This window comes from Echinops telfairi, unplaced genomic scaffold (assembly GCF_000313985.2).
Source record: "Echinops telfairi isolate 266 unplaced genomic scaffold, ASM31398v2 ScPeMD7_4;HRSCAF=17, whole genome shotgun sequence".
Classification (NCBI taxonomy): Eukaryota; Metazoa; Chordata; class Mammalia; order Afrosoricida; family Tenrecidae; genus Echinops; species Echinops telfairi.
The window spans coordinates 39839703-39855793 of record NW_022103900.1 but is presented as its reverse complement, the minus strand read 5'-3'; the positions used below and the strand labels follow the sequence as shown (position 1 = coordinate 39855793).

The window sequence follows — 16091 nt, the reverse complement described above, 5'->3', positions numbered from 1 at the left end:
ATGCCTGATACCTGATCCCTTTGACACCTCGTGATCGCACAGGCTGGTGTGCTTCTTCTATGTGGGCTTGTTGATTCTGAGCTAGATTTCCACTTGTTTACCTTCAAGCCTTTAAGACCCCAGACGCTAGAGAAAGTTCTTAAACCTTGCCACAATAGGTCTGATAGGCCTGACAGGCTGGGGTGGGGTGGGGGTGGGGGATGTCTGAGAGAGGCCTGCTTTAAGATATGGAGCGAAACCTAAGAGTATATTTACCCTACAAGAAGAATTAGCTTGGTTAAGCAAGCCTGATTTTCCAAAGTTGGTGGTAAGCTATAGTTCCAGGGGTACCCTAATAGAACAAACTTTGTTCCCAGGGAAGGAATGAATTGTGATATAAACTGGAGGCTGTGTCAGTAGATGCTATGATAGTGTTGTCCAAAAGCTTGCTGTGGTACAGCCACCAGGCTGGGACCCAAAAGGGATGAAGAAAGCTCTCAGGAGGTCTCGCCAGCATTGAGGCACAGTGGTCGTCTTCTGAATCCACCAGGATAAGCCCTTACAAAAATCCCTGAATTCTAGATCCTCAAGCAAATCTAGGTAGTGGTGATGGAAGCGCAGCTCCCCCTTTTGGCAAATCAGGTGTAGAACTTTATATATGAGGGGGTTTCAAAAAGTTCATGGAATTAAATGATAATGGATTTTGTGCTTGAACTTTTGGAAACTTCATATCTTTGCAGAAATGTTTGTTCAAATCCTGTACATAAGCTTGGCCAACCAGGTATGGTCATCACTAGGATCATGTCCACACCCTAAGGATTACTAGAGATACTTGGTGAGGGATTTTATTTATTTACTTACTTACTTATTTATATTTTAGGGTGTTGAAAGGAGATGAAGACCTTCCCCCAAAGCAGACACAGAGGAAGACCTTCCTCTGACACCTTAAATTTGGACTTCTGGTCTTAAAAATGCTGGCTCCCAGGTGCTTACACATTGGGCTGCTGAGTATAAAGTCAGCAGTTTGAAACCACCAGCCTCTCCTCAGGAGAAAGACTTCCTACTTCTGTAAAGACTTATAGTCTCAGAAACCTATAGGGGCCCTGTTTGTGTGTGGCCACAGAAACTGTGAGAGAATAAATTTCCATTTGTTAAAGCTATCCACTTGTGGTATTTCTGTAATAACAATCCTAGATGATTAAGTGACCGTGGCCCTCTCTGAACTTGTTTCCTCGTCTCTGAAATAATGGTAACATTAATACATGTGCCATGAAACTGTTAACCAGAGAAATGAGATTCAACATTTAAATTGCTTGGGAGAGAGATGGCACATAGTAAGCACTCTATAAATGCTAACATGTTGAATGATCGTGATCACTCAAATGAACACCATATCCTTTATCTGTTCTTGTCCAGTTGTGCCCTAATGAGGCCCACAACACTGCATTTAAATTCGGTTTGCTTCCGTGTCTCCCTTCTCACATCATGGCCTTATTAAGGGCAGAAACTGTCTTGTTCATCTTTGTTTCCCTGCTCTTCAACAGTAGTGTTCATTGTTTGTTAAATAGGTTATTAAAATATAAGAAATAGGGGCCATTCACTCACTGCATGTCCTGTGTGTGGACTATATAACTGACACTGTGCTGGGTTGCTGGAGTGGGATGAGCCAGGGGGAGAGTGATTAGAGAGTTTGTGATTACAGTGGTTAGTGATCAGAGAATCAGTGGAGGGCAGGCATGGAGAGGAAGGGGCTATGGGGTCCAGATCAAGGGCTGTGGGGGGTGGGGGGGGGACGGTTTATGGAGCATTCAACCATTGCTTAATGAAAATGAGAACTATTAATAATTGATAACTTTCTCAAGATTTCTCAAAATCACATCTACTTATCTATTTTAAACTATATCAGGAAGGACATTTTTCTTTCTGTCTTTTTAAAAATCATTTTATTGGGGGCTCGTACAACTCATATCACAACCCACCCATGCATCCATGGTGTCAAAGAAGGACATTTCCCTACCCTTAACTAACCATGAGTAAAAGTGATGTGCGTTCCTTCGAGCTCCCCGTGTGTCTTGGCATCAACCTTCACCAGGGTCTGGGAGGTTGTCAGTTCAGGGACCCCAGGTTCAAAGGACAGCCTCTACTCAGCCCACCTCTCTTGGTGGTAGGCCGGCTCTCTGTGCTCACTTCTCTCTCCTTTTATCTCTTATAAAAGATGGGACTCAAGCAAAGGTGGTGGATATCACCCTAGACCTCATGAACTCAGCACCGGCCACAGCACGAGGGACTCTACTCCTCTCAAACCTTTCTTGCGCACCCTTGTCTGAGAAACCCAATATGGCTGAGATTGAGAAGTTCCGTAAGTCAAAACTGAAAAGGACAGACACTCGAGAGAAAAATCCAGACTTTAAAAGAAACAATTGAACAGGAGAAGCAAGCAGGCGAATTATAACAAGGCAGCACTGCCAATACGCACTGTGCATTCAACAAGCATTAACTTCTTATTTTTGCTTCTTTTAGCTGTTTAACTTTGTAAGATGCAAAGATGTTGGATCAAGTTTAAATGACTGCTATCCCTTTTCACATCAAAGGACTGACCGAGAAGGGTGTGCCCCTGCTGCTCCCATCAGCCTGTCTGCCTGACAGGGAAGGAAAAGAACTCGTATGTTGGCGAAGGAAGGACCTGTGTGGAGCAACAGTGAATATAGAACGTAAAAGCAGAACTTGTCCAAGGTGTCCTGAAGGCATAAAAGGCTGTTTAATCGGAGTGCATTTTTTGTTCAGATGATTTTTATTATTGGCATACACAATTTCTTTTTAAATAGGAAAATTAAAAGTTTTAACACCTGCCAGAAAAAAGAAAGAACAGGGTTGTTAAAAAGACAGAAAAGAGAAATATCGATGGGGATGTCAGAAGAAACTTTGAAACTTGCTCTAAATCGTAGAGTAGCTAAAGCAACTTGAAAAAATGAGGAAGTCAAAGAGCTGGATGGAAAATTTCGAGGGGAAGCTCGAGGAGACAAAGGCAAACATTACAATGAAATGCACAAAGACCTGGAGTTAGAAAACCAAAAAGAAAGAACATGCTTACCATATTTTAAACTGAAGAAACAGAAGAAAAAGTTCAAGCCTCAAGTTGCAATATTGAATGATTGTATGGAAAAGGCTTATTAATAACCTGATATGCAGATAACAAAACCTTGCTTGCTGAAAGTGAGGAGGACTCGAAGCACATGCTGATGAAAATCGAGGATTGCAGCCTTCAGTCTGGATTATAACTAATTGTCACCTGGACCAAGAGATAACATCATGATAAGTGCTGGAAAAGGTTGAAATTGTCTTGTTTGGATCCAAAATGAATGCCCATGGAAGCAGCAGTCAGTGATCAAAAGTCATATTGTATTAGGTCTGCTGCGTAAGACCTCTTTAGAGTATTGAAGAGCAAGGATGTTACTTTGAAGACTAAGGTGTGCCTGACCCAAGTCATGGTATTCTCTATCGCATCATATGCATGTGAAGTTGCACATTGAATAAGGAAGACAAAGAGGAATTGATGCGTTTGAATTGTGGTGCTGGAGCAGACTATTGAAAGTACTATGCACTGATCAAAGGGCAAACAGATCTGGGATGGAAGAAGTAAGACCAGAGTGCTTCTTAGAGACAAGTATGACAAGACTTGGTCTTACATACTTCGGGCATGTTGTCAGGAGAGACCAATCCCCGGAGAAGGGCATCATGTTTGGTAAAGTGGAAGGGCAGCAAAAAATGAGGAAGGCCCTCAAAGCGATGGATTGACCGTAATGGCTGCATCAATGGACTCAGACATAGGAACATTGTGAGAGTGGCTCAGGACAGGGCGGTGTTTTGTTGTGCATAGGGTTGCTATGGGTCAGAGCTCGTTCCATGGCACCGTGTTAACAGCAACAATAACAACATAAAAGAACATAGAAATCAAATTGAAGAGATGAAAACACAAATTAGTGAGCTTGAAGACAAATCTTTGGATTGCAATCTAAGAGAAAAACAAGCAACAAAGATGCAAAGAAAGCCTAAAAACAATGTGGGCCACAATCAAGAGGAACAACCTACGAGCCTTCCTCCGATCCTGATGCTTCATTCTTCTTCATATAATCCAGCTTCTCTGATGATTTGCTCAGCATACAGATTGAACAAGTGTGATGAGAGGATACATCCCTGATGCATGCGTTTCCTGATTCTTAAACCACGCAATATTCCCTTGTTCTGTTTGTACAACTTGATCCATGTACAAGTTCCCTATGAGCATAATAAAGTGTTGTGGAATTCCCATTCTTCTCAAGGTTAGTCATAGTTTATTATGGTCCGCACAGTTGAACACCTTTGCATAGTCAATAAAGCACAAGTAAACCTCATTCTGGAATTCGCTGCTTCTCAGTAATGATATTCCTTCTTCCATACCTCTTTCGAAGACCTGAACCTCTGGCTGTTTCCTGTCGAAGTACTGCTGCAACCAGTCTTCAGCAAAATTTTACTTGCCTTGAAGATGTAGTAGAATTATTCAATTTCTACATCAAAATAGCTTTCATGTTTGATGCGTAAATTTGAATAATAGTTGTATTGATTACATTTCCTTGAAGTTGGATATATATAACCTTATCACAGACAGCATGGTACTTCAAGATAGACCTTGAAATTTCCTTTTTGTCGATGAATGAAATCCATTCCTCTTGATTGTGCCATTCCTGGCAGAGTAAACCATGTGATTTTCTGATTCAAAATGGCCAATACTCATCCATTTCAGCTCACTAATGCCTAGAATATTGATCTCTGTGTTCCATTTCACATTTGATGACTTCCAGTTTTCCTAGATTCATACTTGGTACATCCCAAGTACCAATTATTAATTGATGTTTGCAACTGTTTCTTCTCCGTTGGAGCTGTGCCTCATCAGCAAATGAAGATGTGAATGGAGTGAAGTCAGCATGCTGACATGAAATAGCAATCACAGGACTTTTCAGAGTTGTTGGGATTCCTTTCTTAAATTTGTGTCTTGCTGTTTTGGTAAAAGCTGTAACCTTGTGAGTCTATGGGTTTCTCCTGATAAACCCACTCTAACATGACAATTTCCTGAGCATTTGGATATCTTCTTCTATGGTTTAATAAGGTAGGTCTGGTATTTCAACTTGACTTAATGTGGGCCATTTCTCAATCAGTTCTTCAGCAAACCAATCAAATAAACTGTCAGATCCTCTCCTAGCCTCTCAAACTGAAACATCAAATGAAGAAACTGTACTTAGTGGGCCTATGTTAATACACTCAAACTGATCCAAGCTTATTTTCCTTTTGTCCTTAGTCCCACACCATTAATAACCATTCCCACACTTATTTTTCAGGTAACTTTCACCACAATTCTTCAAAGATATGGAAAAACGAATCACCAAATTTGTATAGAAAAGAAAGAAACCCAGGATAAATAAAACACTATTAAAAATTAAAAATGAAGTAGAAGGACTTGCACTTCCAGACCTTAAAATCTACTATATAGTCAACAGTGACAAAATGAGCCCGGTACAATGAAAGACATGAAGACCAATGGATTTGAATTTAGAACCCAGAAATACAACCAAGTACTATAGACATCTAATTTTTGATGAAAGACTAAGACATATTAAATGGGCAAGAGACAGCATTTTCAAAAAATGGTGCTAGAAAAACTGGATCTTCACTTGCAAAAGAATTAAACACAACTCATACCTCACACCATGTACAAAAATGAACTCAAGATGAATGAAATGAATGAAAGACCTAAATATAAATCACACAGCCATAAAGACCATCAATGAAAAAATAGGAACAAACTTAAGAGCCTTAATATAAGACATAAACACACTACCAAACATAATGAAAAATATCCACACTGTAGAAGACAAAATAAGTCGCTATAACCTACTAAAAATATGACATTTATGCACATAAAAAGACTTTACTAAAAGAGGCAACAGAGAACCCACAGGTTGTGAAAAAATTCAATAATACATCAGATACAAGGCTAATCTCAAAGTCTGTAGAAAACTAAAACACACTAACAAGAAAAATACAAATAATCCATTTAAAAATGAGATGACATGAATAGGCAATTTACCAAAGATGACATCTGTATGAAGAAATGTACATGATCATTAGCAATAAAAGAAATACAAATGAAAACAACCATAAGATATCACCTCACACTAGTATTTTCAGCAAAATTCAATGAAATAGAAAATAATAAATGCTGGAGAGGAGGCGGAGAGATAGGAGTGCTTATATGTTGTTGGTGGGAGTATAGAATTGTTCAACTACCATGGAAATCAGTATGGTACTTTTAAAACAAATACAAATACATCTTATGATCTAGCTATCTCTCTACTGGGTATATACTCTAAGTAAATCAAGACTACAACACGAACAGACCTATGTTTTAGCAGAAATTCCCATAATAGCAAAAACATGGAAACAACCAAAAGGCCCAATTATAGGGAAATGGAAAACAAGCCCTAGTTCAGTCATACTAATGGAACAATATGCATTAAAAAAAAACAACACAAAACAATGAGGAGTCATCTACCCTGGATTCCCTGTGTTTCCAGTTGCTATCTGTACCAATGTACATCCTCTGGCCTAACCAGATTTGTAAGGTAGAATTGGGATCATGATAGTGGTGGGGAAGAAGCACTCAAGAACTAGAAGAAAGTTATATGTTTCATCGTTGCTGCCCTACACCCTGATTGGTTCATCCCCTCCCCACAACCCTTCAATAAGGGGTGTCCAGTTGCCTACCGATGGGCGTTGAGTCTCCACTCTGCATTCACCCCCCTTTACAATGATATGATTTTTTTGTTCTTTGATGCTTGATACCTGATCCCTTTGACAGCTCGTGGTCACACAGGCTGGTGTGCTTCCTCCATGTGGGCTTTGTTTCTTCTGAGCTAGATGGCCGCTTGTTTACCTTCAAGCCTTTAAGACCCCAGATGCTGTATCTTTTGAGAGCCAGGCACCATCAGCTTTCTTCAACACATTTGCATATGCCTGGAGGGTGGAGGGAATGTGAGGTAGAAAGGGGGAACGGATTACAAGAATCTACATATAGCCTTCTCCCTGGGGGATGGACAGCAGAGAAGGGGCGGGGTGGGGGGTGGGTGGAGACGTAGGACAGTGTAACTTAAGACAAAACAACAATCATTTGTGAATTATAGAGGGTTCATGAGGGGGGGGGAAATGGGCAGCTGATGTTAGGGGCTGGAGTGGAGGGCAAATGTTTTGGGAATGATGAGGGCAGCAAATATGCATATGTGCTTGACGCAATGGATACATGTATGGATTGTGATAAGAATTGTACAAACCCCCAATAGAATAATTTTTTTTTAATGGGGAATCTGCGCCCACTTGTCCTCGGCTCCATCCTGCCGCCAGCCAGGAGCCACTGCCCTCCTGCCGCGCGTCCTGGTACTGCAGCACTCTGGGCGTGTCCACCCAAGCCTCGCCGCCGCGGCTTCTGCCAGAGCCAGCTCCCGGTGGGCCGATGTAGAGATGGGACCCCCGATCCCATCCTGGGAGTCACTGAAGCTTTTAAGATAGATAGCAACAGCAAAAAGAGGAACCTGGGGGTTGGGGCCTCCCGGGGTGACAATGGAGAGCCCTATGTGCTCCCTAGTGTCCGGAAGGCTGAGGACCAGATTGCTGCAAAAAATCTTGACAAGGAATACCTACCTTCTTGGGGATTGGCATCTGCAGACCTGGCCCTGGGCGAGAACCGCGAGGTGTTGACAAGTGACCGGTGCGTCACTGTGCTGACCCTTTCTTTCTGGCACCGGCGCACTCAGGATCGGAGCCAGTTTCCTGCAAAGATTCTTCAAGTTCAGCCGAGACGTCTTTCTGCCCAAGCCCTCCTGGGGAAACCACACGCCCATCCTCAGGGACGCTGGCAGGCAACTTCATACGACCCCGCTTCGGACTTCGCAGGTGCTGTCGATGACATCTCAAAAATGCCCGGGCAGAGCGTGCTCCTCCTCCACGCCTGTGCTCACGGCCCCGCCGGAGGGGACCCCCGCCCTGAGCAGTGGGAGGAGATGGCCAACGTAGTGAAGAAAAAGAATCTTTTTGCATTCTTTGACATGGCCTATCAAGGCTTCGCCAGTGGAGATGGTCACAAGGACGCCTGGGCCGTGCGCCACTTCATCGACCAGGGAGGGCATTGACGTGTGCCTCTGCCAGTCCTACGCCAAGAACATGGGCTTGTACGGTGAGCGCGTGGGGGCCTTCACCGTGGTCTGCGCGGATGCTGACACTGCCAAGAGGGTGGAGACACAGTTGAAGATTTTGATTTCTCCCATGTATTCCAACCCCCTCTCTATGGGGTCTGCATTGCCTCGACCATTCTGACCACCCCAGAGCTGCGGAAACCATGGTTGCAGGAAGTCAAAGGCATGGCAGACCATATCATCGGCATGCGGACCCAGCTGGTCTCCAACCTCAAGAAGGAGGGCTCCACCCACAACTGGCAGCACATCCCTGCCCAAATTGGCATGATTTGTTTCACGGGGCTCAAGCCTGAACAGGTGGAGCAGCTGACCCAGGAGTTCGCCATCTACATGACAAAGGACGGCCGCATCTCTGTGGCTGGAGTCACCTCTGGCAACGTGGGCTACCTTGCCCACGCCGTTCATGAGGGCACCAAGTAATTTCCCCAGTGAGAGGGAACAGAGACGCCCTGCTTCTTCAGCCCCTGCTGCTGTGGGATTCATGGGGAGCTTGAGAGCAGGCGGATGGTGGAGGGCAGGCTATTTCTCTGAACCATAGAGCTTCACACTCAGCCATTGAATGTGTTTCTCGGAAAAGAACATGTAGTGAATCAGGGCAGAGGCACCGTGACTGCAGGCTGGAGCTTTGTGGCTCCCAAACCAAACTGGTCCCCATCCTGTTATCTGGGGTGTCTCCCAATGAGTTTATGCGTATGAGAACGAGCCAACAATAACCGAAGCACCTTGCGTGCTGAGGGTCCCTCTGTTCATCCAGCCTAAGAACTCGCATGTCCTAGACCTTGTACAGAGAAGCCTGCTTCTGACACCGACTCTGTGTCCTTCCTGACAAGAGCCCATAGTTCAGAAACCATGTCTGAGGCAACCCACTGAGCCCACTGCCACTGCAGCAAGGAAAGGAAAAGACACCCTGCCCTGGCTTATTTAAGAGAAAGGCAGAAAGAAGGCTCTCCTTTTTCATACTTATAGGCATTTTAAGGCTTCTCAGCCCTAATTGCTGTTTTTGCCTTAGACACAGAGACCTCTCACTAGCCTAGCTCCCAATTCCATCAACAACCTCCCCCACGCCCCATCAGGATATGCCTATGTCAAGAATGCACGTGCCACACCCTCCCCTGGAGAACAGAGAACTCCCCCTGCGCTTTCACCTCAGCATCCGTGAGTCACTGTATGAGGCCTCCTCTGCCCACTGGGACTTCCTGCCTTGGTGGAGTGTGGTTGTGCAAGCGCTCATCTCACCCCCAGAGCCAGGCAGTGCAGGGCAGGACCAGGAGAGGGCGCACTCGGGGCTTTGCCTTCTACCTTGGGTGGGTACTGCCAGGAGGGCTCAGGCTTCCCCTTCTGGAAAGATAGCCACCATCTGCTTTAATCATGGAGGCTTAGTGGAACCTGGTTTCTCTGTTAAAGCCACTGAAGTCTCCCCCCACCCCCAAAAAAGAAAAACCCCCAAACCAATGACAACTCTTCAACACCACAAGACATGAACAAAGTTAGAGAACATTATGCTTAGCAAACTCAGTCAGTCTTACAAAGATAAATATTTAACGACGCCGTTGTTCTAAGGAAAAACAAAGAAAAAGAAAGGTATTTTAATGGGCCATGCTTGTGAATACTTGTTCACATGCAGAACGCATTGGAAAGTGGATTGTTGCAGATAGCACCCTATCATTTCATCTCCCTTATGATCCATGGACATTTGTTATAGTTTTTAATATTTTCTACTCTCTTTTCTATGGAGAGTTTTATCTGTTTTACTTTGTTATTCTTGGTAGTTTGTTTTTCAAAATGTTTTCCTATCTGTGAAATCCAGGATAGGTAAATCTATAGAGAAGTAACTGGAGGTGTGGCGGAGGCGGTTGGAGGAAATGGGGGCCTAATGATAATGAGGACAAGAATGGAGAAAATGTTCTAAAGCTGATTGTGATGGTGATTGTACAGCTCTTCTTGATGTGATTGAACTGTTGAACTGTATGATACTGAATGTTTCTTCTTTTTTATGATAGTGAATTATATGCCAATAAAGCTGTTGGAAAAATAAAAAGAAATGTGGTTTATATACCAATAGACAAAACTTTGATGACTATGAGGAGGCCAGACATGGGGGCAGGAACAGAGAAAGGGGCGGGATAGGTTCTTAAAGGGGGAGGATAAGGGATGCAGGGGAGGGGGAGAAAAAGAACTCCACATGCAGGGTTTAATAGGATATTGTTTCATATTTCATTTCTTGTGATGGGCTGTGTAAATATATGCAGTATGTTTCTTTACAAGCAAACAACAACAACAACAACAAAATCTCTCCAGAGTCTTTATCCCTCACATTTAAGTCGTGATCTGAGTGACTTAAAAGAAAAAGGAGGAGAAGGAAAGGTGCGATGGTCTTGGTGTCTTTACTGTCCTCTCAAACAACAACAAAGAGTTACCGTTTCAGAAACCAACGTAGAGTCTCTGTGAGAAAAAATCAACTGGAGGGCAGTGGGGTTTGTAGCCTCGTGGAGTGAGGTGACAAGCCCCCAAACAATGTAGCCTCTATGACACCAGCATCTGGAAATCCTGTTTCTGCCACGTAGCTACAGCACACATTCTCAAAAGGACACTAGGCCCTCCTCTACCCGACTCTATAATGGAAGCAGAGCTTCGTCTGCAGAGGGACCTTACAACGAGGCCCTTGCCGTCCCAGAGCCAGCCCTTCCCAGATCCAGACTGTGTAGACGCCTTCTGCTGCCACCGCCGCTACCCTGCCCTGTTCTTCACCCTGCTGAACTCTTTCCAGGGCTGATAGCAACTAAAGGGCGTTTGACAGACGTGGAACCATATTCCCATTCTATCTGTACTCACTGTGTGCCTTTAGAAAGCAGTTCAGCCTCACTGAGTCTCAGGCTCTTCATTTGGGTAAAATGAGAGGACAGCGGCAAATATTTCTTTAAGTACTATTTTATTGTGTTTAAGGTGACTGTTTAAATAGAAAAGTAGGTTCTCATTGAACAATTTCTACATAATTTACTTCAGTAGCTAACAATATTTCCATGCTGTCCATAGATTTTCAGTGGCTAATTCCTCTGGCGTGGACAGTCTGTTCCTTCCTTGCGGTCTGTTCTGAGTCTGGGAGCGGTGCTCAAATGTCTTCACTTTGGGTGATCTTGCTGGTATTTGAAATACTAGTAACATCACTTCTGGCATCACAATACACAAACCACCACAATACAACACACTGACAGACTCATATGCATGTGGAAGTTGGACATTGAATAAGGGAGACTGAAGCAGAAGAGATGCATTTGAATTTTGATGCTGGCAAAGAGTATTGAAAGTGCTGTGAACGACCAAAAGAACAAACAACCGTGTCTTGGATGAAGAACAGCCGCAAATAAGTTTGACAAAATCCTGACATTTCTTCGGATAACTACTTCAATGTCTTTGTTTTCTTAACAGATCCCTTGCTGGGTTAGTGTCCTAAGTGCTTCATGGGCCAGGCACACCTGGGGTCAGGTGCACCTAGGTCCTCAAAGTAACATTTTGCTTTTTAACACTTTAACAAGGCCTCCTGCAGAAGATTTGGCCTATGAAATACATTGTTTGACTTCTTGAATACTGTTTCCATATATCCAAGTAAAACGAAATGTTTGACAACTTCAATATTTTCTGTTTATTGTTAGGGGTACATATTAGTTTATGATGTCTGTGCGATTGATATGATAAAATTCTTAAAAACAGGCCAGATTTACTAAACTGGTAGAGATTAGAGGAAGACCCGAGACAATCACCTGTTACACTTTGAACTGAAATCACTCCCAGAGGTCACCTTTCAAGAAAATACCAGATTGGTTTATAAAATATTCGTAAACCCTGTGAGTCACTGACCTGTAACATCTGTAAACCCGTCATTTTTTTCCTACACAGTTAAAGCCAGGCAAGGTGTCTGCATGAGGAAAAAATAGCCACTCAGCTCTGCTCTGACAGGGCTACTGGAAGCTGGCAGCTTTGATAATGGAGTCTGACAAGCTACATCAATGGCCATTTTGCTTCTTTTTCTCCTTGATGTAAGGAAACTGGTTAAACATCCCCTCTTTATAGAACTGTGGAAGAAAAACTGCTGATAGAAGGCATACTTGTGTCAACCTGTCCTGTATTCTTTTGAGCCCTATTTATTGTATTTTATCAGTTGGTTCTCATTTATCACTGCCTATTACAGTACTGATTCATTGTGATCTCTGCATCTCAAGTATTTTTACATCCCAAAATATATGCATGATATTTTATTGTTTCACTTAGGTGAAATATCTACGATAGACACATACATAGAGACAGAAAGTAGATTATTGATTGCTGAGGGCTGGGAGTTTGGGGGGAAATCAAAAGTTCCTCTTTTCTAAAGGAAAACATCTAAAGAGTAAGGTGTCTCTTTTAGGGGTGATGAAATGTTCTAACATTGAATGTGGGATGGCTATACAATTTTGTGAATATACTTTGAGCTGTACCTTAAATAAATGGGGTGTATGGAATGTGAATTATACTCAAATTGGAACATACACACACACACACACACACACAAGTGTAATCATCAATCTGAGACTAACTGGTTAACATCTACCCTAAAGCAAAAGTGAGATAGTTGGGGGTTAATAGAAAATAAAGGTAGATTAATGGAAACAATGAGCATGTTGCTTCAATATGGAAAATGTAATTGGTGTCACTGAGCAAGAAGTATACAAATATTTAAATGGGAATCTGATTTGCTTCACAAAAATACAATTTAAATATTTTTAAAATTTCCATGGCATTTCTACCAAACTTTATTTTTAACATTTTTCTGTATATTTTAGTTGTTTATAGGCAAGATGGTATAGGATTTTTTTATTCTGAGAGTCTTTTAATTGATTAACTTAATCTAATTACATTTACCATTTATCATTACCATCCTTGTATTAGCTGAAAAGTTATATTTTTGTTCTTATTGCAGTTTCCCTTCCAACCAATACTCATGCTTAATTATTCCAATGGATTTTTAAAAAGTGGGTCAATACCTACAGCTTCCAAACTCACTGCCATAGAGTCAATGCTGAGACAGAGCGACCTCATAGGACAGGGTAAACCTACATCTGTGGGTTTCTGGGTCTTTGGCATGCATGATACCCTTCTCCATGGACTGGTCTCTCCTGATAACATGTCCAAAGTACATGAGACAAAGTCTCGCCATTCATACTTCTAAGGAGAATTCTGAGTGTTGCCTCTTCCAAGACAGATTTGTTTGCTCTTTTGGCAGCCCATGGTACTTTGTTATTCTTCACCAGCACCGTAACTCCGATGTGTCTATTCTTCTTCGGTCTTCCTTATTCAATGTTCAGCTTTCACATGTATATGAGGCAATTGAAAATATCACGGCTTGGGTCAGGTGTATCTTAGTCCTCAAAGTAACATCCTTGTTTTGTTTTAACACTTTAGAGAGGTCTTGTGCAGCAGATTGACCCAATGGGGAAAAGAAGGTAAGAATGAATCATCCACTCACACAGAACATACAGCTAAAGAGGGATATAGGAAAAATATCTAACACAAAAGGTACCAGAAGACAGCAAAAAATCCACAGATGAATGTTATGACTCTGAATATCAATGGTCTGAATTCACCTATTAAAAGACAAAGACTAGCAGACTGGATTAGGAAACAGAGCCCATCAACCTGTTGTCTACAAGAGACACACCTCAAGCATACAGACAAATATTAATTGAAGATCAAAGGATGGCAAAAAGTATATCAAGTGAATGGCAATCTAAAAAAAGCAGGGATTGTGATTCTAATCTCTGACAAAATCAATTTCAAGGTGCAGGACTTAACAAGAGCTAAGTATGGCCACTATATAATGCTTAAGGGATCAGTAGACCAAGAGCCAGTGAGCATAATAAACATATGCCCAATGAGAGACCCACGAAATTCCTCAACCAAATCCTTCAAAAGCTGAAAAAAGAAATCACAGGTTCAACAATCATAGTTGGAGACTTCAATGTACTGCTCTCCAAGAAAGAGATCAGCGGTAAAGAAGCTCAACAAAGAGACTACAGAACATTACCTTAAAATCAAACAACTCGACCTGATTTCAGAGCTCTCCACCCAACTGTAAATGAAATACACATTTTTTCAAGTGCATATGGCACATATTTGAAAATAGACCACATGCTGAGACACAAGTCAACTTTCAGTAAATTCTAACATATAGAAATCACACAGACTTTCTTCTCTAACCACCATGCCATAAAGCTGGAAATCAACAAAGAAAGAACAATAAAACAAGGGCAAATACATAGAGGCTGAGTTAGTTAATTGTGCCAACCTGGCCGATAATCACATGTGGGGCTAATTGAAAGGGGGAGGGATAAATGGGTGGTTAGCCTCGCCTTTCTAGTTCTCGGGTCTCTTGCTTTGTGATGGTTGCACCAGGCTGCAGCTGCCTTAGCAAGTCCCTGCTTCAGCTTGCAAGATTGAGTTCCTACAAGACATCCCCAAGGAGAAGCCAGATGGACCTATCCCCGATGCAGCCCTGGGTGCTGGAGCAGCTGTGTGGAGACCCCTGCTAGTGCTGAGATGCTTATTTGTTCACTGACTCAGTTTTCCTCCTGCAGTCGGTATCATTGCCTCTGTTTTGTGAGGTGGAGGACTTTGTGGACTGGTGTTGGGTTAATGGGTTAATGTTGGACTTGTGGGCTTGGGCAGCATTGGGTTGGGATGTTTTTGTGATGCACACTTTCTTTACATAAAACTCTCTTATACATGAGTTGCTGTGGATTTGTTTCTCTAAAGTACCTACACTAATACAGAGGCTAAATAACTTGCTTCTTAGAAAGCACAGGATATTGGCCCAAATTAGAGATGAAATTAGGAAGTTTCTAAAAACAAATGAGAATGAAAATACAGCATACCAAAACAAAGCGGATACAGAAAAGGCAGTTATCAGAGGATGCTTGATAGTGATAAGTGTACATATGAAGAAGGAAGAGAGACTTAGGGTCAACACCCTATCACAAAACCTTCAGCAGCTGGAAGAGAGTCAACAAAATAATCCTAATAGCAAAAGAAAAGAAATCATGAAAAATCAGGGCAGAGATATATGAGTGGGAAAACAACAAACAATGCAAAGAATCAACGCAATAAAAAGCTGGTTCTTTGAAAGGATCAACAGAATTGACAAACCACTTGCAAACCTACCAAAAGATAAGAAGGATCAGATGGCAATATCCAGGGTAAGGGATGAAATGGGAAATTACAACGGACCCCATTGAAATCAGAAGGCTAATTACACAGTACTATGAAGGACTCTACTCCAGTTAATTCAACAACTTGGAGGACAGGGGAAAATACCTGGGGGAAAAACCCTTCCCAAAGTATCTCATATGGACATCAAGAACTTGAACAGACCCATAGGAAAACAAGAAATAGATAAGGTTATCAAATAACTACCAAATAAAAAGAGCTCCAGCCCAGATGGCTTCACAGAGAATTTTACCATGCATTCAGGGAAGAGCTTACACCAATCCTACACAAGATCTTTCAGAATACAGAAAAAGATGGTAAACTCCCAAACACATTCTATGAAGCTAGTATAACACTGGATACCAAAAGCTGGGCAAGGATCCCACAAGAATAGAGAACTACAGGCCAATATCTCTAATGAATATAGATGCCAAAAAAAAATCCGTAACAAAATCTTGCCCAATAGAATACAAATACATATACACATTTGGTGAGGTAGAAAGGGGGAACCAATTATAAGGATCTACATATAATCCCCTCCTTGGGAGACAGACAACAAAAAAGTAGGTGAAGGTAGACATTGGACAGTGTAAGACA

The 16091-nt window shown here is 42.3% G+C and overlaps 1 pseudogene; it reads left to right on the top strand.

Moving 5' to 3' along the window:
- Positions 1-7341: 7341 nt before the first annotated feature.
- LOC101647730 lies at positions 7342-9739 on the top strand (annotated as a pseudogene).
- The last annotated feature ends 6352 nt before the right edge of the window (positions 9740-16091 follow it).